Genomic DNA, 25,111 nt, shown 5'->3' with positions numbered 1-25,111 from the left:
CACTTTAAGGCAGAAAGAAGTCTGGCAATGTTGAGCATCAAAAGGACATCCCAAATAAAGGTGACATTTCTGGAGTCACCAACAGCTACCAGACAGTAGGCACATGAGCCCAGGAAAAGGGTTACCATGGATTCCAAATTGGGACAAAATCAGCATCTGCCATAGTCTTTGATTTATAGGTTCTACACATAATTCCAGACTTGGTCTGAACTAGCACAGAATAGGTAATATAGGATCCCATTTCTCTTATTCTAGACAAATCTCCAGGTTTTCTTTTACCCATAAAACTCTAGAGTTTACTTTTCTCAAACACAATCTAATATCACACACACACAAATTCATGTACACACAACACACAAATTTGGCATCTACTATTAGACACTGTGATGTGTTCTAAAGATAAGGAAGAAATGACCCCTGTCACCATGAGTCTACTACCCAGTAGAGAATGCAGGCATATTAGGTAGAAAAAAAAAAGCAGGATCAAACTTGCAAATGAATAGGGGTAATAAGGCTGTATGAACAACACAATGACAATGCTGAGACAGCAATGAAGAGTGAGGAAACTATAGGATTCAGATACCGTTGGCCTCCTGGACATGCAGCAAAATAGCCAACTTTACAGCTGTGAATGACTACCAATTAAGATATTTTATTTCCAATCTATTATCATCCCTCTCTAACCTGAATTGGAGGGCGGGAGAGATCAGAGCAGGTCCTAGAGAAGATGACATTCAAACCCAATTTGTTTTGATGAACCAGAGCTGCCATGAAAACACCTGTGTGAGCAGGGTGCAGGCAGAAGAACAAGGAAAGGAGGAAAATTAAATCTTGTGCAATTAAAAGAGTGATAAAGGAGGCAGGAACCAGTCAATCTGCAGCACATTTCTAGAACTTCTCAGAGCACCATTGGAGAACCACTTTTTGGGGCATCACACTTTGAGTCACAGATTCTAAAACTAGATTGAAGAAAGTCAACTGTGTCCAGTTACCCTTATGAACCACTCAACCTCACCTCCAAAGTTTCTGGATCTTTATACATTTTCCCTAGTGTTCCTTTCTCTCTCAAGCACTTGGAGCAAGCATGGGAGAGGAAGGGTGTTGGTTGTTTCATAGCTCCAGCCAGAGGGCCCATTTTAAAGATGCCAGCAGGGGGTGGCATATGAATCAACACTGCGTTCCCTGCACACCCCCAGGGTCCAGATGGCTGCAGGCTGCAAGAGCAGAGGGCGGCGCCCACACACAAGACTTCCCTGGGTGGAGACACATACCACACATCAGACCATGAGGGAAAGCGGTGGTGGTGGCTGTAGCATTTTGACTGAAAAGGCCATGGTCTTTCATTTGCTGCAGACTTTTCATTTCCAACACTCAGCTACAATAAAAGTTCTACAGTACAAAATACCGAGCATCCACAGAAGCAGAATGCATGGCAGGAACTAGTGGGGACAATTTCTCACTTTCAATAGGACCCTTTCAAATCCCTCATGTGAACCCCAGAACTGAAGGTTCGCAGATTTCGTGTTGGAGCAGTCACAATTCCATGGCATGGTTCTCCTAGCTCACGTTAACTTTCCAGTTGTTCATTACACAGAATTTAAAACAACAAAACTGACCCAACATTCTCAGATCCTAAGCTGTGTGCTAAGTACTAAGAAATATCTGATCCGTCCCATACCTCTAACTTAGGAAGTCAATATTACTTTTAGATCCTTGGTCTTCAGGAGGGAAACCACAGCCTCAAAGAAGATAATGGAACAGACCAAGACCACACCACTGAAAAGCAAAGACGAGACATGGACCCTCATTTCTAATTCTCCAAAGCTCAGCTGGCCTCTTGATGTCTACATGGTGCAGCCTCCACAGTACCAACATACTCTTTTTGAACAACAGTTCTCTTGGTAGGGGAAGCCAGTCCATCCCCACTCTTGAGAGAATACAAAAGCCCAAGTACAAACTCCCTTGGACAACTCTTCTTTGGGAAATCTGCAGCTTTTAAGCTCTCCCCTAAAGTGCACAGCCTGACAATGGATTAGTCCATTGAGTCCTTCCGTCCATGTTTACTCAGGCAGCCAAAAATTGTACCAGGCATTTCAGTAACTGAGAACAAAGGCAGGTCTGCATTAACTAAGTTGTTGCTGAACCAGACACGGTGTGTGTGTAACTGTGTGGAACAAGGTGCATTTTGTGCTGTGTAGTACCTCACATGAATGAGCCACAGAGAAGTGTCTTGCCATGGCTGGCCCCTGGGATCCCCTGTAAAACTTTCAAACATGTGGCTCATGGAAACCAGATGGAGCCTTTAAAACTATTATTCATGCACTGAATTGGAGTTTTAGGGTGTCATATGGTAAACAAAACCTGTTGGTGCTGCTTGCAATCCAAGATTACACCTGCTCAGAAACCTTACCATCTATACTCTGCAGTCAATTTTGTACCACTGTGCAAACCTTGGTTGTATTTACCCTTACTAGTTTCTTAAAACTGGTGGAAAACTGAAGTAGATGCATTGATATAAATGACAAGCACACACAAAAGGACTGAGGCAGGTGGCATTAGAGAATTCTGTGGCTCAAATGACTCATCTTTAGCAGGAACATGACACTTTCACCAGGCAGCCAACAGTATGAAACTAAACAACGAAATGAGTAAGACTGTTAAAAAGACCCTTAAAGACTATGCCTAAAGGTGAAATATAATTTGGGCTTTTATGAACTTTTTCATATCTCTGGAAATAGTGATCAGTTTCTTCTCTAGAAACAAAAGCATAAATACTGATTTGTAAACTCCGTGTGGTTCTGTCACTCACATCCTGTGAAACCCTGGGCAGAGTGCTAGACCTTTCTGTGACTCACAGAATAATGGGAATAATAATTATGCCAGTCACAGTGGGTTGAGGATGAAATGACTACCAGATGTAAAGCCAGCTGGAAATGGTTTTACAAGAGCACCTAGAACATAAAAATATCAGCTACTTAAAGTTTGCTTATCAAAAGTGAAAAGCTAATATCCTCATGACAATCCGGAGTTTGGGAAGTGTTGAGAAAGGTCAATGCAAGAACAAGGAGCTGAAGAAGGAGTGTGCCCCCTGAGAAGGAACCTGAAATAATCACCGATTGAGGATTCCCCCACACCAGAATGGCAGGTGCCCCCTTGACAAAGTGTAATAGCTAAGAGGAACCTTAGGCAGAGGGCACTACAAGGTCACAGGTGGAGTCGAGGTACAAGTACAGGTGGTCAACAGGAGACCCTGGCAGTGACCCTGCTGGGTGAACTGACATCCAGAGATAGGTAGACAGGTGATAGGAGGAAAGGCCATGCGAAAGCGATGGGGAAACATGCCAGGCCACTGTGAAGGAGCAAAAGGAATGGGTCCTAAGACAAGGGCTACACCTAGAATACAAGGACTACACAATGCTAATCATTTGAGGTCAAACTCTCAGAGACATGAGTTGAGCCCCCAGTACCTGGACTTGTTCCTGGTGTTCTCTGTATGCCTGGACCAGGCTCCAGCCTCTTTATGCTCTCTCACACAACCTTCACCCACAGCTCCATGCAGTCCTGGGATTGCCCAGGAGAGACAGTGGGACCAAGGCCCAGGAAATAAGGTGATCTGCCTAAGTGCAGGCAAGTGGATAGACAGATGGATAAATAGCAGGAGTGAAGGTGGTGGCACTGTCTGAAACCAAATAGAAACAACATCCCAGGAAAAAATTAGCACATCACTCTCCAACCTCCTCTACCAACCATAACTGCCCTTGGGACACCCAACTGCAGCCACACTCATGCACCCACACTCCCCTAACACAGTCCCCATGGTCCCCCTGCTCCAGGATGTCCCTCTGCCACATCCCCTTAATACACTGCAGTCTCTGAAAGACAGAAAGCAAACTCCATCTAATAGTATAGCTGGGGCACAAACAGGTGCATGATAGTGGATGCTGGCATCAAAAGCGGTGGTTTACTCTGCTATTACCACAACTGTGGCCCCCAACATTAAATTCTAATAGCCTGTCCTTCATACACATCTGACAGCAAGACAGTGGTGGGATGTGGGGGCCAAGGAGGAGCACAAGAGGCTGACCCTGGGGGAAAGTATTTTATCACCGGCACAGTTTAGAAAAGCCAGAGCACTGTGACCATACAACTGTGCTATATTCAGTTTATTATTGTTGATTAATCTTCACAGACAATTCTCATAGTGACTGTGAAGGGCTGTATCCACTGTCTTCCCACCTTTTACAACTATTTATTTATTTATTTCAGAGGTATAAAGAAACAGAAAGGCAGACTGAGGCCCTATCTGCTAATTCACTCCACAAATGCGTGTAATGGCCAGAACTGGACTAGGCCAAAGTCAAGAGCCAGGTCTTCCAAGTGAGCAGCAAGAAACTAATTGTGTGTCATCAAGGCTGCCTCCCAGGGTCAGCACTGGCAGGAAGCTGAGGTCAGGAGTCAAGATCAGGTACTAAACCCAGGCATTCCTTTGTAAGACATGAGGATCTCAGCATACATGTTAACAGCTAAGCCAAATAAATGGTTGTTTCAACTGCCTCCTTTGTGACAAGGTATTGCTCCAAGGAAGATAGAGGTGGGGGATGGAGGTGATTTGGGAGACAGGGTGATTCTGGGGCTTGGCGTGCTAGGCCGAACAGCAGAGAGTACACATCACACTGTCCCTAAAACAAAACAAGAAAACTCTGTACACTCCATCCTCAGAAAGATCTTCAGAAAACGCACATGACAATTCTCACTACATCCCTTGCATTCCTTTAAAAAGAAAGATTTATTTAGCTTTTTGTTTGAAAGACTGAATTACAGTTAGAGAAGGAGAGGCAGAGACATCTTCCATCTGCTGGCTCACTCCCCCAAATGGCTGCAAAGGCCAGGCTGAAGCAAGGAACGAGAAGTTTCATCTAGGTTCCTCAAAGCATGCCAGGGACCCAAGCATTTGGACCATCTTTTCCCAAACCATTATCAGGGAGTTGAATTGGAAATGGAGCAGCTAGGACCTGAAGCAGCACTCATAATGGATGCCAGCCCTGCAGGAGGCAGCTTAGCTTGCAGGGTCACGTGTTCTTCCCCACGCTATCCCCTATTCTCCCAATAGGAAAGCACCAGAGTAGGTCACTGCAAACAATATTAAAAGATGGCCCATGCCCACTCCCCGTGGAGTACAGCAGCTATATCTATAGCCAGGTGGTTCCCCTCTTACCCACTACTGAGCCACAAGACAGATGACTTTCTTCCTTCCTTTTTTTTTTTAAATATCAAACACAAAACTTCTTGAGATGAGTTATTGGGAATATATAAGGGAAAGTGAATAAACTGCTCTAAAAACAATCAAGCTGTCTTCAAAGACACTATTAGAGGTCAGCTTCTAGCAACTACAGTGGTATAATTTTCCAGTTGGCCATCCTCTTGAAATAATAATTGAACTGGCAAGTCCATTGCTCATAAACACTTTCATCATCTTTGGCTTGACGCAGCCTAGCTACTGAGCCACAGATAAACGTTTCTTCAAGATAGTAAATCACGAGCCATATGTTAGAAATTACCCTTCCGCCCTACAAGCGGACCCTACCCCCCTTTGTCCTTTCCAAAACAGTGGAAGGGATTTTTGGCAGCCAGACTCCCATTAGAATCCCCGGGAATAACACTGCTAATCCCCAACATGACACTTTGAAGCCTTCAGAGTCATATTTCACAATAGTATTTTCACAATGTCTGTGGAAGCCATATTTATAAAGAGAGATTTCTAAACAAGGGAAAAAGATAACTGGAAAGTGAGCTCCAGCCACCCCAAGGGCGAGCAAAGGTCTTGGTGCTGGCTGTGAATGTGCCCGAGATATGGGTATCCTCACGTAGAACAGCAGAACGCTGGGAGGCAGAGCCCAGACTCTGTGGCCCAAGGGCCTGAATTCCAATCCTGGCTTCTGCTCATTCCTAGCTGTGCTGCCGTGAGTAAGTAACTTCGCGTCTCTATGTGTCTCGTCTTCTGTGTCTGTTCAGTGAAGATGCTGACAATACTTGCTTTTCGGGGTTCAGGGGAAATTTCGTTTTGTGAATGCAAAGGCTTCTAAACTTTTTAATCACCATTTTCTGAATCCTCTAGAAAAGGCCAACCATGGCACATAATTGACAAGGTAAAGGCAATGATTTTATTTTATTTTATTTTATTTTTTAAAGATTTTATTATTATTGGAAAGCCGGATATACAGAGAGGAGGAGAGACAGAGAGGAAGATCTTCCATCCGATGATTCACTCCCCAAGTGAGCCGCAACGAACCGGTACGCGCCAATCCGATGCCGGGAACCTGGAACCTCTTCCGGGTCTCCCACGCGGGTGCAGTGTCCCAAAGCTTTGGGCCGTCCTCGACTGCTTTCCCAGGCCACAGGCAGGGAGCTGGATGGGAAGTGGAGCTGCCGGGATTAGAACCGGCGCCCATATGGGATCCCGGGGCTTTCAAGGCGAGGACTTTAGCCGCTAGGCCACGCCGCCGGGCCCAAAGGCAATGATTTTATAAGCCAGGCTTGGGAATGGAGTATTCACTTTCACTGTCTCTCATATCCCATGGTCAAGAATTTAGACACAGACCACAAATGCAAGAGTATTTGGAAAATGCAGTGCCCATTGGGGTACACAGGAAGATGAATGGAAAAAGCCCTAGTAAGCACCACTAGTCTACACATAGGGTTATAAAAACATGAGTGTCCCATAATGCGGTTTTTCCGACTATTACACATAACCAATTTGATATTCTGTTCCACTCCATTCTAAGCCATTCCCATGTATTTCACTTGAACAATGTTGGCCATGACCTAACAGTTGGTTTTAACAACTCCCTACTAATTTTCAGTTCATCATTTGCTCAGCAAGTGTTAGACACTGTTACTGGCAATAGTAGTTACAGTGGCAGCAAACAAAAGAATAAAAATGATAGTTCCAATTTTTCCCCAAATACACTTCACATTTAGGTTCTCAAAACTTGTGACTGATAGAATGTTCAGTTCTTACTGTGGAGATTAGAATTAGAAACGCATGCCACTGCTGGAACTCAGGCTGCTTGTAACATGTAATTATGTAATTCACATTTATCAGAATCGCTAGGCATCAACATGCATTCAGACAAGACAGCAATGTACGCACATAATCAATCAACAGTCACTGAAAGGTGGTCAAAGAAGCCTTAAAGGAGACTTTTCTCTTTTATGAAAAACTGAGATCTGTCCACCCTGGATTCAGAGCCTGGACTGAGGAAACAGCAGAAGCAGCTTTCTCAGTGTGGGAAATATAAGTGATACATGTTTTAATCTCCATCCTTGGTTTCAGAAGTCCCTCACAGAGGCCAGGGTGGTAGCACAGCTGTCTAATGTTCCACCTGCAGTGTCAGCATCCTATCTGAGCACTGGTTCATGTTCCAGCTAACCAACTTCTCTTTTTTAAAAGAGATTTATTGTATTTCTATTGAAAAGTCAAATATACAGAGAGGAGGAGAGACAGAGAGGAAGATCTTTCATCCACTGCTTCACTCCCCAAGTGGCTGCAACGCAAGAGCTGAGCTCATACAAAGCCAGGAGCCTGGAGCTTCTTTTGCGTCTCCCACGTGGGTGAAGGGTTCCAAGGCTTTAGCCCGTCCTCCACTGTTTTCCCAGGACACAAGCAGGGAGCTGGATGGGAAGCGGGGCCACTGGGATTAGAACTGGCACCCATATGGGATTCAGCTGCGTGCGAGGTGAGGACTTAAGCCGCAAGGTTACCACATCGCTCCCCCAACTAGCCGACTTCTAATCCAGCTCCCTGTCAATGGCCTGAGAAAAACACAAAGAATGGTCCAAGGCCTTAGGTCCTTGCACCCTGGTTCCCAGCTTCAGAGCAGCCTAGCTCTGATCTTTGCAGCCATTTGGGGAGTGAACTAGAGGATGGGAAATCTTTCTCCAGCTTTCCCTCTCTCTCTAACTCTGAATGTCAAGTAAAATAAATAGATCTTTTTTCAAAAAGGAAAAAAAAAGAGTTTCTCACAATCTATGCACAGGTGTGCTCCCTTTTCTTCCCTGAACTTCTCCATGTGCTAGGGGATATAAACACCCTCTGCATCATCATGGAAAGGGTGTGTAAGGGCTGAAGACGGGAAGGGCAGCATCACATTGCTGTTGCAGGGTGTTTCAGTTCGGAAGATGGCCTGAGCTAACGCAGAGATGGCAAGATGGGAAGCAGGAACCTCAGTCAGGCAGTTAGAATCCAGTAGTCCTCACCTGAATCCAGGCATTCATGTATGGAATGAGGCTGTCCCAAGCAGTATCTCCACCTCTAGGCCATATACACCTTTTATTTGTTTGTCTTCATGATACGGGTCCACAGGCAGGCGGATTTCCCCTTCCACTTCCCCATCTCCCTTACTTATTTCTTCCATTTTATTACAATACTATAATGCTTCGGCAACAGTCCCAAAAGCATTATTCTGCTATTTAAGTTAATCATGACACTGTAAATATAGACACTGGTAGGAAGTCCAGCATTCTATTGGCAAGATAGATTTAACAGTTTTCCTGAGAGTCCCCCTTTTATTCAGGAGGAAAAATGCAATTGCAACATATATTCACTTCTCAAACACACTGAAGAGCATCAATCTGGAGGTGAGCCTCATGGCACAGCAGGTTAAGCAGCCTTCTACAACAATAGCACCCCATATATATACCAATTTGAGATCCAGATGCTCCACTTTTGATCCAAACTCTTTGATGCTGTTACCTGGGAAAGCAGCAGCAAATGGACCAAAGCTTGGGCCCCTGCCACCCACAAGAAGGACTGGAAAGAGTTGCAGGTTCCTGGCTTAGGTCAAGCTCAGACCTGGCCATTCAAGTCATTAGGGAAGTGAACCAATGAAGAGAAATCAATCCCAGTCTCTCTCTCTCTCTCTCCCTCTCTTCTATGTGCAAACAATTTAGCTCTGCCTTTCAAATAAATGTTTTTAAAATGAGTATGACTCGGACTGCCTCCTAAAGATGGAAGAAAGAACTGTGAACTTGGGGCCATAAGTTAAGAAATAAATGAGGATGTTGGTCTACAGAAGGGGGTTCTGGGGAGGTGCAGAGGAGCCCAATGGTTTTGAAAGATAATTGGAGACAACATCGTTAGAAATGATTGTATACAGAATGTAATGCAGATGAGCAATCAAGAATGAATGCTGGGCCCAGCACCATGGCCTAGCAGCTAAAGTCCTCACCTTGAAAGCCCCGGGATCCCATATGGGTGCCGGTTCTAATCCCGGCAGCTCCACTTCCCATCCAGCTCCCTGCTTGTGGCCTGGGAAAGCAGTAGAGGACGGCCCAATGCATTGGGACCTTGCACCCGCGTGGGAGACCCGGAAGAGGTTCCAGGTTCCCGGCATCGGATCAGCGCGCATCGGCCCGTTGCGGCTCACTTGGGGAGTGAATCATCGGACAGAAGATCTTCCTCTCTGTCTCTCCTCCTCTGTGTATATCTGGCTGTAATAAAATGAATAAATCTTATTTAAAAAAAGCACAGATGACTTACTTTAAAAAAAATAATAAAATAAAAGAATGAATGCTACATTTCCAGCTTGAGAGTCCAAGTGGATTAAACACATACAATCCGAGCTTATCGGAAGGGATGAAGGTGACAGTGTGTGCCCACAGCCCAGCACTGAGGGCAGCACACCGAGTCCGTGGCTGCAGAGAGGATGCTGCCTCATCATTATTACTCTTCTCCCACAAAACCCACACACACAGGGCAGGCTTAATCAGTGCTTTGGCCTCATTTTCAACTCTCTTCCATGTCACAAAAGCCAGGACTATTCTTGTTATTTTTTTTTTTATCCCCAACACACATTACCTACTGAAACCCTCGGGGGGGGGGGGGGGCAGGGAGAAACTAGTATCATTTTACTCACAAAAATATTGTTCCTCCACGTTCTACCGTGGTACTCACATTAGTCAGTTCCTCCCACCCAGCCATGAATCCAAAATGCATCCCTATCCTCATGCCTGTATTTTCAAATGGCTCTTGTTAAGGACGTGAGTCTAGAAGTTCTCCAAGCAAAATTCATACCCTAGAGCCTGGCAATTATTCCCAAGAATATTCCTTTGCCAAGGGAACTTGAAAGCACATGGCAGATCTAACAGAGGGATGGATGGTAGAGATTCCAGCATTACACACAAAAGAAAAGCAGGTCTGTAATTGCTGGGACCAGGGCGTACCGGCAACCGTGTTCCAACACATCACGAAGGTGGCATGAAATCAACAAGGGTGGAAGTCATGACAGCAGAGAAATCTGCAAATGCATCAGTCAAGCCATTTCCCACTCCCTTCCTCCTATGAGCCAGTTGGTGAACACTGGCCAGTACACTGACATGAAGGAAACTGGCAGGGAGTGAGTTAGGGCTAGGTAAGCTGGAATTCCTGCCAGCCCTGTATGGTCATTTTCTCTCTTCCCCTGAGAGTCTAAAATGCCCATATTCTCATTATGTACCTGTGTCTTATCCAAACCCAGGAAAAAAGAGATATCATGTTGGCCATATGGATAATAAACTCCACATGAGGGGCCATAAAAAGCCCAGATGTCTTCACACCTCCTAGGATCCCAACCCATTTGTTTATTCAACGAAGCTATACTCCTACCTCATAAAAGAGGAAGAGAATACAGGATGGAAAGGTACACAGCCCTCTTTTGCCCTTGATCTCATTTAGTGTACCTTTGTCTCTCTTCATAGGTGATCCTCTGGCCCACACAAAACAGGTAGCCTTCCATGTGGGGCAGCCCATACTCATACATGACTATATGTTCACTTTGTTTCGCTTTCTTCTAAATAAATCCTGTTTGTTTGTCAGGTGTGCAGTAAACTCTGCCTCTGCTTTAAATTCTTAACTCTATTGGGGTGGGGCAAGAACCTGGCAGCAGAGGCTAATGCACCCAGGATCACACGAACAGGTACAAACGAGCAACTTTTACTTGTAAGCTTTCATCTGATGGACACTTACCTGTGCACCAGGTGCTATGCCGAATGCCTTTCTCTGTCCAGCAGCTCCCCAGACAGGACACTGACCTTGTGAAAGCTCCTATCAGTGATCTTGCTGTTTCATTCCTCCTCACCAGCGAGCCCTACCCCTAACTCTCTGCCTGCCTTTTCTCTCTCTTCCCACCCCTCCCCTTCGCTAACATCTACCCTCACATCTGACCCACTTCTCCTTATGAAACCTTCGTTGAGATTCTTCCAGAATGACATCTGTCAAACCATCTCCTGTGTCTTGAGCCATCACTTCTGGGTCTACATTAGCAGGAGGCAGGATTCAGAGCCAGAACCAGAACTCAAATCCAAGCAGTGTAATGCAGAGCACTGATCATCTATCATTTAGCCAAATATCTTCCCCTTAATGTTTTCATTAATTTAATAAAAATCCAAGTGAAATGTTCCAGATATGATGAAAGCACATGTTCTCTTACCTATATTGGTTTTTTTATGATTGATCAGGGATTGGATATACTCTGAGCCATCACAATTATTTTATGACTATTCTTCAGGGGAAAACACATATTAGAAATGGAAGACAGTCAAACTGAAACTCTGGGGACAGAAATGATAATACTTATTTACAGTGGAAATGGTGAGGAATTCTATGAGTCAAGAAGGAAAGTATTTTAAAAATGTTAACTACATGTTATTTCAAAATATACTTAAGGACAAGATGAACTGTTCACTTGGGATGCGTGCATCCCTGGCCAGAGTAACTGGACCCAGTTCTACCTTAATTTGTGATTCAGCCTCCTGCAGATACGCCTAGCAGGCAGCAGTTAATGGACTGGGTGCTTGGGTTCCTAGCACTCAAGTGGGAAACCCAGATGGAATTTCAGTCTCCAGACTTTGGCCAAGGCCAGTCCCAGGCATCACAGTAAACGTGGGGCGTGAACCAGCAGATGCAAACAAAAATTTTTAAAAGTTTATAAACTAGTCCAAAGAACAATGTGCTGCAGAGTTCCTGACGGAAGACAATTCTTGCAGCTTTGAGGAAGCATGCATAGAACAATTATATCTTGGGTTGCTCTGAGGTCCATGAAAGCATTTTCTGCGTGTCCATTCACCCCAGAACACCTTCACGTATCTCCCAACATCGCTTCTGGGCCCATGTAAGTGGTCCAAAACCACGTGCGCACACTGCACACCGGACTTAGTTTTTTTTTTTAAAGATTTATTTATTTTATTACAGCCAGATATACAGAGAGGAGGAGAGACAGAGAGGAAGATCTTCCGTCCGATGATTCACTCCCCAAGTGAGCTGCAACAGGCCGGTGTGCGCTGATCCGATGCCGAGAACCTGGAACCTCTTCCAGGTCTCCCACGCGGGTGCAGTGTCCCAATGCATTGGGCCGTCCTCAACTGCCTTCCCAGGCCACAAGCAGGGAGCTGGATGGGAAGTGGAGCTGCCGGGATTAGAACCGGCGCCCATATGGGATCCCGGGGCTTTCAAGGCGAGGACTTTAGCCGCTAGGTCACACCGCCGGGCCCCGGACTTAGTTTTACTTTTGCTCTGTTAGCTCTATAAATGATCTCTCTTTTTTATTTACCAACAGACACGCAAACATTGGTAATTGGTCTCTCTGAAGTTTTTAATGTGACATATAATTAGATTACATAGTACCCTCAGTCACATCCATAAGACATAACAGTGCCCCCAACAGAGCCACTTGGACTCAGCAAAAAGGAATTTTTCTTGAAAAATGCTGGTGTGTGTGTGTGTGTGTGTGTGTGTGTGTGTGTGTGTGTGTTTGCTTCTGTGTGTATGCATGATTATGATGTCATAGGCTGGACTCTAGCTATCTTTAAATTCTGTTTCTTCCAAAAGTTTGAATATTTTCATACAAACATTTTTTAACACTCCATAAAACTCTGCCCTCCCCCCCTAAGAGCCTACCTCATGTCGAAGCTCCACTTCTCAGGACAAAAAGCAGTGCCTGACCTTAATATCTGTCACCCCATTAGCAAGGAATGTGGTAACCAGCTTTCATCTGTCATTGGATTTTATTACAGACAAGCAAACTCTTGGTGCCTGTCCGATAATTGGGTATAACAATACTAACAACTGCTATGGAAAGTTTCCTCATTAAGCCTGTATGCAAATTTTTATCCAGAAGTCCCAGGTGCTTTCTTTCAACAATCTGAGATACACTGCATTTCCACCAGATGGGAATCACGCCAGCATCTAAGCAGTGCCCCTGCAAACCCTTGAACCCCAACAAGATCCTCTGCAACTCAGCTCACCTCCTCCCAACCTTCATCATTAGGAGACATGATATCCTTTACAATGATGATTCATGGTTTGTGAGGGCTGTGGTTCAGACAGACCACTTAAACATGTTACAATAGCAACTGCCTGGACAACAGTGGTCACAGCCACACAAGCTACCCATCAGGTCACAAGGCAACATATACAGACACCAGGCACAAGACTTAAAGGCAGATGGAACACCCAAGTCAGAAGACTCATGGCCCGTGTTCCCATAGCAGCCTACTAGGCAGATTCGAGAGTTACAATAGCACTCCAAAGAGACAGTGTTACCCTCAAATCTACAGTCTCTGCACCTCAAGAGAGAGCAGTACCCATATTCCTAAATTTCATTTCCTAAAACTTACCTCTATTAAGTTTTATATTGGAGAAGGTTTAGAACTTTTAAGTGTGACCTGAAGTAAAAGTACTATATAAATCTATATAAATCTATTCAATAGTACTACATAAATAGAAATGATCTATTAAGTATGAAAAGTACATATTGCAGGCCCCATCACACAACACACACACACACACACACACACACACACACACACACACACACAGATTGGGATTGTTGGGGAGTGGAGAAGTCTACAATAATACTCAGTAAGATGCTCAGGGCTCCAAAAAATTCATCAGAATAGGATGGAGATAAGCAAAACAAAGAATGAATTCCTGGAGGGAGGTAAGCATCTGAAACTTGCTAAATAGGAGACAACAATATGGTCCTTAGTAGCTACCCCTCCTATTATAAAACACTCCAATATTTGTGTGGGTACCTTGTTTCTAATACTTACTTATTTGAAAGATGGAGAGGGAGAGATGAAAGAAATTAAGGAGTGTAAGAGAGAGAGAGAGAGAGATCTTTCATCTGCTGGTTCGCTCCCCAAATAGCTACAATGACCAGGGCTGGGCCAGGTAGAAGTAAAGCCAGGGGCCACGAGCTCCATTTGGGTTTCCCATGTGGCTGTCATGGTCCAGGCACTTGTACCCTCCTCTGACTAATTTACCAGGTGTTATCAGCAAGCAACTGGAAGGAAAGCAGAGTATTCCGGTCCTCGTATGATATGTCAGTGTGGCAGGTGACAGCTAAACCCATTATGCTACAACACTGGCCTCTCTGGGAACCTTTATGATAATGTGATTTAATTCAGTTCAATACTAAGGATTATTTTAACAACATTTTCAGACGCTTTTAAGGCAATAAATGGTTACTTTTTAAAATGGGCGAAATATGGAAAAACATCACAAGACTCCATACATCATTACTATCAGTATTTTCAAGTCCGTCCACTGAGCCTTTACTTGCTTACTTTTCTATTTATATACTTATTCATTTAAAAAAGTTTATAGATCTTTTCATATTTCTGTAGTACTGACAAATTAAAATTAAAATCATATGATATATCAAATTGGTATTCTTTTCTTATTTAATACAATTTACTACAAAATTTCCTTTTAAGCGCTCTTTTTAAGATTTTTTTTTTGCTATTGGAAAGTCAGATATACAGAGAGGAGGAGAGATAGAGAGGAAGATCTTCCACATGTTGATTAACTCCTTAAGTGGCCACAACGGCCGGAGTTGAGCTGATCCAAAGTCAGGAGCCAGGAGCTTCTTCCAGGTCTCCCATGTGTGTGTTGGGTCCCAAGTCTCTGGGCTGTCCTCTACTGCTTTCCCAGGCCACAAGCAGGGAGCTGGATAGGAAGTAGAGCAACTAGGACATAAACTGGTGCACACATGGGATCCTGGCACGTGCAAGGTGAGAATTTAGCTGCTGTACCATCAACCTATGCCCACTACTTACAATTTAAAGGGCGGAAAGAGCAGGTAGTTATGCATTGGACTCTGGAGGTTATTTTTAGAGAGTTGCACTTTAGGAGATGCTAGATGAGATGGAGATGAAGAAATAAAGGCTTGCACACAATGATTATGTTTTATTGCTTCATAGAAGGCATTTTTACCAAGTGCAAACTGCTTCCATTTTGTAGCAAACAAACTAGCTGGCAACACAGCAAAGTCAATTGTGGTAATTTGATCCACAAAATGCATGCAGGGTTTATCAGATCCAGACAATGTGGGAATAAACTGACGCATCATCTAGCAGATTTTCCATTCAATCTCTGCTGGGATATAAGCTTGGGCAGGGTGGAATTTCCATGATTCATCCTATCGAATCATAAAGATGTCACAGGGACTGCCACAAACGAACCATTAATTGTTGCCAGGAATATTAAGTTCGTTCTCTCTGAGTAACAAAAAAGGGTATGCCAGAATTCACAGAGATTCTGAATAAATATTTAAAGATAAGCTTATACCCTTTCATTTAGACAAAGCTTGTTCTAGCTTTGTCATAGCTTTGTTTTCAGTTAAGTTCTGCTTTAGTCAACAAGTGAGGAATTTAGGACACCTGCTTTGTTTTATCCGTACTTGTCTGGAAGGATCATTTGAGAGCCCTGCTTTTTGCAGTTTATCATTCTGCAGATCTAATGGCAAACACAGTGCCAAGATGCTGTAAATCTCCAATGTTTAGAGGGTTGAAACAGCAAGCAGCAACACCAAGACCAAGGGACATGCATGCTTCTTTTCATAAGCTCTTGCTTGTCCTTGGAGTGTGTCCAGCAGGTGGTAACTTATCAGAAGTTAATGCAGTGGCAAAGTATACCTCTGTGCCTCATCGGAAACAGGCACAGGGCAGTCTAAGCTCTACACCAGAAAGGAGATTCTGGCTAGTGGTGTGGGATGCTGAGCGGTTACAGTCTACCTATTAGATAAAGCACAGAGCTTGGGTGCTGAAAAGAGCAATGGGCTGTTTCTGTAAAAACTGACTTTTCAACCAGGCTGAGAGGCAAAGGGCAGGATTGGCAGACTGGAAACCAACCCCCCTTAGCTTTGTGCAGTGGCAGTATCATAGCCAATGAGGTTTATCCGAGGTGTGATTATTGTTAATTGAAACCAACCCCCCTTAGGAACTCGGATTCTGAATAAGGTTCCTGCGAAGAAGTAGGACTGCTGAGTCCATTCCCCCACCTGACCCCAAGTCATTTCCATAGTGTAGCCAGGCAGTCAATATACCTTCCTTGTGCTTAAACCCTTAGGAGGGTTTCTACCCAACAGATCAAGTTCAAGGATATCAAGGCAACACTGGAGACATTTTTCCATCCTGCCCACCCCACTTTCATACCCTTCCCTTCATCCCATTCACTGCAAATATCCACTGACTTCAGCTTCTCTGGTCTCCTCCCTGTCCCGAGTCTTTGTTCTTGATATGTCTTCTACCTGCTTGCCTCTCTACAAGGCCTTCTTCTGATATCTATTCAGGTCTCCAAAATACTTTGCTTGACCTAGCAAAACTAAGTTATATATACCACCCTCTGCTTGGTCACAATCTCCATTGAGGTCTCTACCTTGCCTTTCAGGTTCTGAGTTCAATGACCATTTCTCTCAATTCATTGCTTTATTTTCAGTGTGCTGCAGGCTGTGCAGCATATAGTTGATGCTCAGTAAATATGTCCTAAATAAGTGAGCAAATAAGCTTCCTTGCTTCCTTGCTCCTCTTTTACTTGGGATTGGGAAGGACTCTTCTGGGTCATGTCAAGCCTTTTTGTAGGTAGTTAAAAGAAAGGTGTGTTCAAGCCAACCTTTGCTGCTAAGTCTCCCCCAAGTGAGTATATCAGTGAGACTGACTACCATCATTCTCTTTTATTCACCAGACCAGCCCCCATTCCAGACTTCATAGAATTCTCAAGCAAGTTTACTAGGAAAAACACAACTCAACCTTTCATAAAGGTATGATATTCAGTCCAGCGGGTTGAGGAGCACTGCTTTGGGGAGTCAAACAGGGCAGTTATTTCTGCTAAAATTTGCAGGAGAATGCTTCCTTTAGACACAAACCATTCTTAAACACAAACCTAAAGAGCACTGTGATGACCAAAAGGCATTTCACGAATCTCATCAATGGAACACATGCGCACATACACAAGGGTACACTGAACCGCAAGCTAAAGGTCTGATCTTATTTCTCACTCCTAATTAATTGACAACAGGTCTCTTTTCTGCAAGAGTGAACTAACTGGGGACTGATAAACCAGACACAGAAGAAGAGGACTTGGTGAGGGATTCTAGTCAGTTGCTATGGAAATGCGCATTTGTGGTGTTTCCTTTAATAAAAATTATTGTCCACAGGAAAAACAATTTGTTGAGCCTAATTGAAAAGAAGGGAACAAGCCAAAAATGACACATTTTCATATTTATGACTCATAGTCTGTTTCAAAACCTGGAAAACGCATACATAATAGGAATGAGCTATTCTTACATAACTTAATTACTGCCTGGTGGCATATTCTTGGGAGAATCTATCTATGTGTACTTTGTCCTAAGATTATATTTTGTGTTAAAAAATGTATAATGCATCCACACTGTAGGTGTGGGCTTTTATTTTGTGCTTATGTTACACTATCGGGCATTGCTTAGGAAATTCCAAGACGGAATGCTCAAAATTAAATTAAACTAAATAAACTGTCAAAACCAAAATTCTCTGTTAAATGCAGAAGAACTCTTGAAAAAAAACCTCTGTGCCTTTTCAGTCAGCGTTATTTTGTTTACGTCTCCTCTTTCGGATTTGCATGTTATAAAAACAGTAACAACAACATGAAAATTACTGGGCCAGCTGAAGTGAACCTGATATTCAATTAACACTTAAGAGAGAACACCCTGTACCCATATTTAAGCATCTACAATATGAAAAGGTGGCTACATGAACTGACACTTTGATCTTCACAGAAACTCTCCAAATTAGATGTTTCTCTCTCTTACCAAAGTTGACACGGAGAAACTGAAAGCTTACTCCATGCGTTTCCCAACACAGGTGACGTCACTACCAAGGTGGTCATCCAAAAGAGGTGACAAAATCATACAGTACAGTGGCTGATGGTCTTCTGAAGCTAAACACTAGCTCCTAAGACATAATCCCTTCGTATTTAAATTCTCTCGGGGAGAACTGAATTGTTCTTCCCTAGGTACGAGAATTCTGTCATTAAATGTCTAGTAATGATGAAGTCATTCATCTGTTTAATAAACACCTAAATATTGAAGGAATGCCTGTAAGCTAAGCCCTGTGCATGGTAGTAGACACCGCAGTTTCCTCACTGTACAGCTCCCAGGAAGATATGAGTGTAACCGTAACAACCACAACAGTAAAGCTATCAGTGCAAATCACAATGAGTGCTTAGATCGAAAAATAGGATGCTGAGAGTCAGAAACTTCTGAAGGCGCCTCTGGGCTGAGATCTACAGGATAGGAAGACTCAAATCAGACAAGTGACAAGGAAGAGTGTTGGTTTCACAGAATCAAGAAAGTCCAAGATGACTGAAAATCAGGAGACGAAGAACGTTGCTGTTTGCTGATTTCAACGACACCATTGCTTCTCTGGCTTAGGCCAGACTACTGACACCAGGGTCACATCACAGCCTTGCTCCTGGGAAGTCATCTTAGGCAACTTCTTTCATCTTGCTGAGCCTCCAGTGTGACAACTTCAAAATAAAAATAACCCTGCCAGCATAGGACGGTTTTCAAACATCAAATGAAAATTACAGAAGTGCCTCGTCAATGGCAAGAACATAACAAAAATCAGTGGTTTAGAGTGACTGTTTATCATTAGTGTAAGTAGATAAATATAGCACACAAAAACAGACTCCTCTGAATGGCACAAAGAACAAAGCTGGGTCTGGACTTAAATCAGTACAGTAACTGCTTGCCTGTTATTCTTTACAATGTCTTAGACTGCGAGTATGAGGCTTTACGGCGATCAGATCAGCAGCCATACACAGACACTCTCAAATCATAGTCATCTCCACGTACTGTAATTCAGCATTCCTCACAGGTTCTGTTACTTCCTGATCTTCTGTACTTCCCAACAGGTTCCCCAACATAAAGTGCTCCATGAGCAGCAGGAACACTCAGTGTTTTCAGAAACACTAGTTATGATATGAATCGTATCACACAGCGTCTTCAGTACAAGCCAAAAACTGACTGACTTATGCATAAATGTATTAGAAGGTCATGGGAAAGCTCACAGACTCAGCTGGCAAGACGGTGACCCAGGGTGGGATGCCCAGAAGCTAGGAGCCCCAGCTACAGAACTGAGTTCTCACCCCACGCTGTTGCATTCAGCACGCCTGGCCTAACCATCACCACACGCTGACCACTGGCCACTGCCGTGACTCTACTGTAGCGGCACTGAGAGCCTCTGTGCTTCAGACTCTACCACTAGCTGCTGCCCAACTTCCAAGACAAATGCCTCTGACTGGCACAGCCAAGGTCACCTGCTCAGATGACAGAGTCATGGGGAGCCAGGAGCTTCTTCCAGGTCTCCCACGTGGGTGCAGGGTCCCAAGGCTTTGGGCCATCCTTGACTGCTTTCCCAGGCTGCTAGGCAGGGAGCTGGATGGGAAGAGGGGCCGTCGGGATTAGAACCAGCGCCCATATGGGATCCCAGAGTGTTCAAGGTGAGGACTTCAGACACTAGGCTACCGCACCGGACCCATTTCATATGTTTTAACCAGATATTCTTATCAATACAAATAATTAAGCATATAGTCTTCATACACATCCATGTATTCATAAATTAAATACATATAATAGCTTAATATTATGTTAGGTGGAGCAAACTGTTAGAAATCACACATAATAATAAATATGTGTTAGAGACACAAAACAAGTTCTGGAACTTTAAAAATACATAATTTAATTTGAAAATTTGGCAGCTGGTATTAAGATTCTCTATATTTTATTTTTGTCAGGTTGACATTAGGCACTGACTAAGCATTAGCAAGCAACTCTCAATAACACAAAAGTCATCTACTGCAAAGCCAGGAACTGAATTTAAATAATGTTACCCTGCTGGCTTGGTTACAGAAGTCAAGAGATGTTATTTCAGGGCTTGGCATGATAGCCTAGTGGCTAAATTCTCTCCTTGCATATGCCAGGACCTCCTATGTGCCGGTTCTTGTCCCAAATACTCTACTTTCCATTCAATTCCCCTCTTGTAGTCTGGGAAAGCAGTAGAGGATGGCTCAAAGCCTTGGGACCCTGCATCCATGTGGGAGACCCAGAAGAAGCTCCTGGCTCCTGGCTTTGGACTGGCTCAGCTCCAGGCACTGCAGCAACTTGAGGAGTGAATCAGTGGATGGAAGATCTTTCTCTCTGTCCCTCCTCTGCCTTTCCAACAAAAATAAATAAATCTTAAAAGAGAAAAGAGAGAGAGAGAGTGCGCAAGTGAGAATATTATTTCTGAGTCTCCAAAAATTATCAACTAACTAGGGTGGATGTTTGGCCTAGTAGTTCAGATCCCCCTTGGGACACCTGCATCACACATGAGAATGCCTGGCTCTGGTCCCTATTCCAGCATCCTGTTAGTAATGTATACACTACAAGTTAGTAGATGAGGATTCACACAGTTAGCTCCCTACCTCACGTCCGGGTATCTATGTGACGCACTCCTGCCTGCTGTGCACATTTGGCAGTGGATGGATAGTCTCTCCTGTCTGTTTGTCTGTCTCTCTCTCTCTTTTCCTTCTCTCCAATAACTTAAAAAAATGTTATCACCACATTAAAAACCAATTTTCTATTTTCACAGTTTATTTAAATAGCATATCATTTATAGTAATAGTAGGTGCTTTACAGAGTTATGAAAAGCTGCTTTGCAATCACTCATGTAAAAGAAAATCGAAAGCCAAACAAGTTATAGATTCACTCACAGCCACACTCAATTTCAAGGCATACTCTTCACCTCCACAGGAATATCCTATCATTTCTGTACAAAAATCTAACAGACATTAAAATTTCTGAAGCAATCTACACAACAATACAATGAAAAACTCTGTTGTCTTCTGCTTAAAGAATAAAAATTCAGGACATACAAGGCTGAAAAATCAGATTATCCACTTACTAGTGTAAGGAGAAATCCTATCTTACTTTGCTTCACTGTCAAAAGTCTATTAAAATGCTTTGAGTAATCAAAGACAATGTCACTTGTAAGCCGCCACCGGATTTGAATAATAAAAATTACTGAAGGTGCTGGGATCCAATATGAAAAATCTTGATTCTGAGAATGGCACATAACACAAAAGGTATGCTGACTGGTTACAGGTTACATCCTTTAGGAAGTGAGCACAGAATATAGTAGGAAGTCAAGCACTAGAGTTCTCTCAGCTCAAGTCTTAACACATCCATCTAGGTTGTCCACATAAATTATTTCCTTGTATTTCTTTGATCTTTTTAAAATGATGCTTTTCTGTATCAAACACCATTCACACACACACACTTCACCACCAACAACAACAACTTCCCCCTCTTCCTCTTCCACTATCCAATTGCTACTCTTCTTGCAGTTCTCATCTGCATCATCCTTTGCTAGGGGAGGCCTTAACACAAGCCCAGGTGCCTTTGCACAACTTCTCCCATTATGTGCTGTCCATCCCTTTCCTGAAACATCACCAAACCTTAAACTCCTTCTCTAGCTTTCTAGGTACCTCTGGAAAGCAAAGCCAGGGAACACTCACTACACTGACATTCAGCAATAAATGTTCTCCACTTCTTAGTAAATGCTTAACACATACTGAATGGCAAATGAATATTATGTGGCTGCTATAGCTGGATGCTGAACACCTCACAGCCACGTTGTTTCTATGGTTCACACAACCACCCAAAAGCCACAAAATGTCAGATGGGGGGAAAAAAGGAGCCATCTGGATAGTCTTGTCAAGCTTAAGGCAATGCTTGTATCCTCCCTTCATTCTGCAAATAACCAGTTCCCAAAACACACTGGTGTCTGACTGGCCCATCACCCTTCTAATCTCCCACATATCTTCCCAGGGAGCAGCTAGCTCCCAACTGGGTGCCTCCTGCCATGCCAGGAATGAAGATACATATTGCACCACCACAGACCAAGCAAGCTCAGAAAGAGGAATTTAACTGGTTCCCTCCCACACACAAGGCAGCCAACCGTGTCTGTTGATAAATGGGGCTCTGTGGAGTGTGGACTGTTCTCACCTCTTCACATTTCATTTTTCAAAGGCATCTTTGTGCCTAAAATGAACATTTCTGAAGGCCAGAAATAGAGCATCCAAGTGGGTTAGGATGAATGCTCCTATTTGAGGAGATTCCTCTGCTGGGAGGGCAGGGGTGGTGGCACTGTGGTGGGACCCCTTGGTAAGCACCGTCTCCATCTCACACCATGCTTATGCTCTTAGCTGGAAAGAAACCAACAGCGTGTCCAAAGCCAGATGGCATTAGACTGAATGCAATGCATGCTAGAATGTGGCAGCCATGTTGGTAAAATGGAGAGGCACAAATCAATAAAAGGACCAAAAACTCAAGCATTATCAAAGGAAAAGAGCGGCAAACCTGATAACCAACAGTTGATGGGGTAGGAAAGCCAAAGATCTGACTCCCCTTTCGTTCACCCACCTGAGCTAGTGGTGTTGCCTGTGGCATCTCTCTGTAGAAACTAACTATATCCCAGCCCCAGTGGCAAGCAAGGGTCACGCCTCACTGAAAGATTCTTACCCCTAGACACCATTCTATGCTAAGTATTATTTGCCACATTCTTGTTCTACATTTTTAAAAATGTTACAAAATACCTCTACAGACTAAAAGTTCCCCAAATTGTATATATCTTCCCTTCTGTAATAAATTATCAGAAAACTGTAGTATATAAGATGTGTACCTACAGCAGTTTAGGACATGGACAATGGAAAAAAAGAAAATTAACGATTTTTGCTATATTACCATGTGTCCAATAGATTTACTGATAATAAGTACATGTGCACACCAAGAGTTAATGTACAATGATGGTTTTAGATTCAGATCAGCAGAAGTGCTCAAGTTCATCACAGCCAAGACTGGCCACAGAGTGGCAGAACAAATCTCCAACAAATCTACGTAGATGGTGCACATCTACACCAGCACAACCAGTTTTTGACCCAAAGCCTGTACTGGCAACACCTTGACTGACTGATGTATCACTCCCATTGCTCAGTGAGCATTTTCTAATCAATTTATTAACACAAGAACTACATGGTTTATGTAAAAGAATGTCTACAGTAACATTACTTATGACAACCACCATCACCACCACCAACAAACCCATCAAATGTCCACATCCAGAATAAAGAAGCCAGGATGGGAGTGGAGGGAGAATGGTTTTTAAATCTATATACGGGGACCAGCATGATAGCCTAATGGCTAAATCCTTATCCTACATGCACTGGGTTCCATATGGGCACTTATTCATGTCCTGGCTACTCTGCTTCCCTTGCAGCTCCCTGCTTGTGGCCGAGGAAGTCAGTGGAGGGTGGTCCAAAGCCTTGTGACCCTGCACCTGTCTGGGAGACCTGGAAGAAGCTCCTGGTTCCTGGCTTCAGCCCAGCTCAGCTACAGCCATCGCAGCTGCATGGCAAGTAATCAACAGATAGATGTTTCTTTCTGGGTCTCCTTCTCTCTATAAAATCTTACCTTCTAATTAAAAAATACATACAGGGGCCTGGCACAGTAGCCTAGTGACCAAAATCCTAGCCTTGCATCTGCCAGGATCCCATATGGGTGCCAGCTCATGTCCTGGCTGCTCCATTTCCCTTCCAGCTCCTTCATTATAGCCTGGAAAAGCAATAGAAGACAGCCCAAAGCCTTAGGACCCAATACCTGCATGGGAGACCTGGAGGAGGCTCCTAGCTCCTGCTTCAGATTGACTCCATTCTGGCAATTGTGAACCCTTTGAGAGTAAACCAGCAGATGGAAGATTGTTCTCTCTGTCTCCTCTTCTCTTTGTAAATCTGACTTTCCAATAAAAATAATAAATAACTCTTTAATAAATAAGTAAATATATCTATACCTATATACAGCTTGAGTGGAGATGAGGGGTTTTTCATGGTAATTGGAACAGGGATGGTAGACTAAAAAACAGAACAGGCCAGCAGTATATTTATTTTTGTGAAGAAGTACTGCTATAGTCTAAAAGCTATTTTGAAAAAATTGTTGTTATTGGCAAACACCACACAATGACTGAATCAAGGCTTTTAAAAAAAAAAAAAGATACACCCACCGGTTTTAATATGCAAGTATACTCACAGTTACACTTTCTTCCTCCCCAAACACACACGTGCTTGTATTCTACATACAATCATGAACACTCCACTGCATATCACATACTATTTTCTACTTTCAAGAAGACTCTTACAGTTAATAATGAAAATGAGAAGTATCATAACTGAATAGCCAGTGTAACACAGACACATGATGAGGGGTTTATTTGCATAGCTACAAACACAATGGCCGGGAAGAAAGTCCCACATGGCCTGTATTTCCTATTGCCTCTTTTCTCAGGTAGGAGGACAGCTGCTCCCTCACGTTGACAGGCCCTGCCTATCCCCCTCTGTCCTGTTTATGTCTTCCGACACAAGTCTTTTCCCATGAACACCAGCTCTCTTCCCATTCCTCTGCCCTCCCTCCAGTCTTCCATCTCTTCCTTGAGTTTTTAATCATTAAAATCTGGCACTCAAAATTTGGTTTCCTCCTTCTGCATACCCTCCTTTTGACGCATGTACTGACTGCCCCGAATGTGACCTTGAACCTGTCAGCACATGTCTAAGAAAAAAAGGAGCACAGACTGGACACTCTCATTAGACCACGTTACTCTGCAGTCAGATATGAGTGATTCCATAGAACAATGACTTCAGAAAAGAGCTCTACATTAAGACCATGATAACGTAAGGCAGAATCAGGCCACCACATGGTTTTCTCCAAGCAAAGACAGCAAGCAATAAGGT

General features: G+C 43.5%; 1 protein-coding gene and 1 pseudogene across 11 annotated transcripts in view; one reads left to right on the top strand and one right to left on the bottom strand.

Moving 5' to 3' along the window:
- The window catches only part of ERC2 (ELKS/RAB6-interacting/CAST family member 2), an 899,314-nt gene that overhangs the window by 613,430 nt on the left and 260,773 nt on the right, over window positions 1–25,111 (bottom strand). The gene's annotated exons all lie outside the window — the stretch shown is intronic.
- Window positions 16,175–16,305, top strand: LOC118760329 (U4 spliceosomal RNA; annotated as a pseudogene).

The sequence above is a fragment of the Ochotona princeps genome, chromosome 21, assembly GCF_030435755.1.
Source record: "Ochotona princeps isolate mOchPri1 chromosome 21, mOchPri1.hap1, whole genome shotgun sequence".
NCBI lineage: Eukaryota > Metazoa > Chordata > Mammalia > Lagomorpha > Ochotonidae > Ochotona > Ochotona princeps.
The sequence above is the reverse complement of the archived record's forward strand: the minus strand, read 5'-3'. Positions and strand labels throughout refer to the sequence as shown.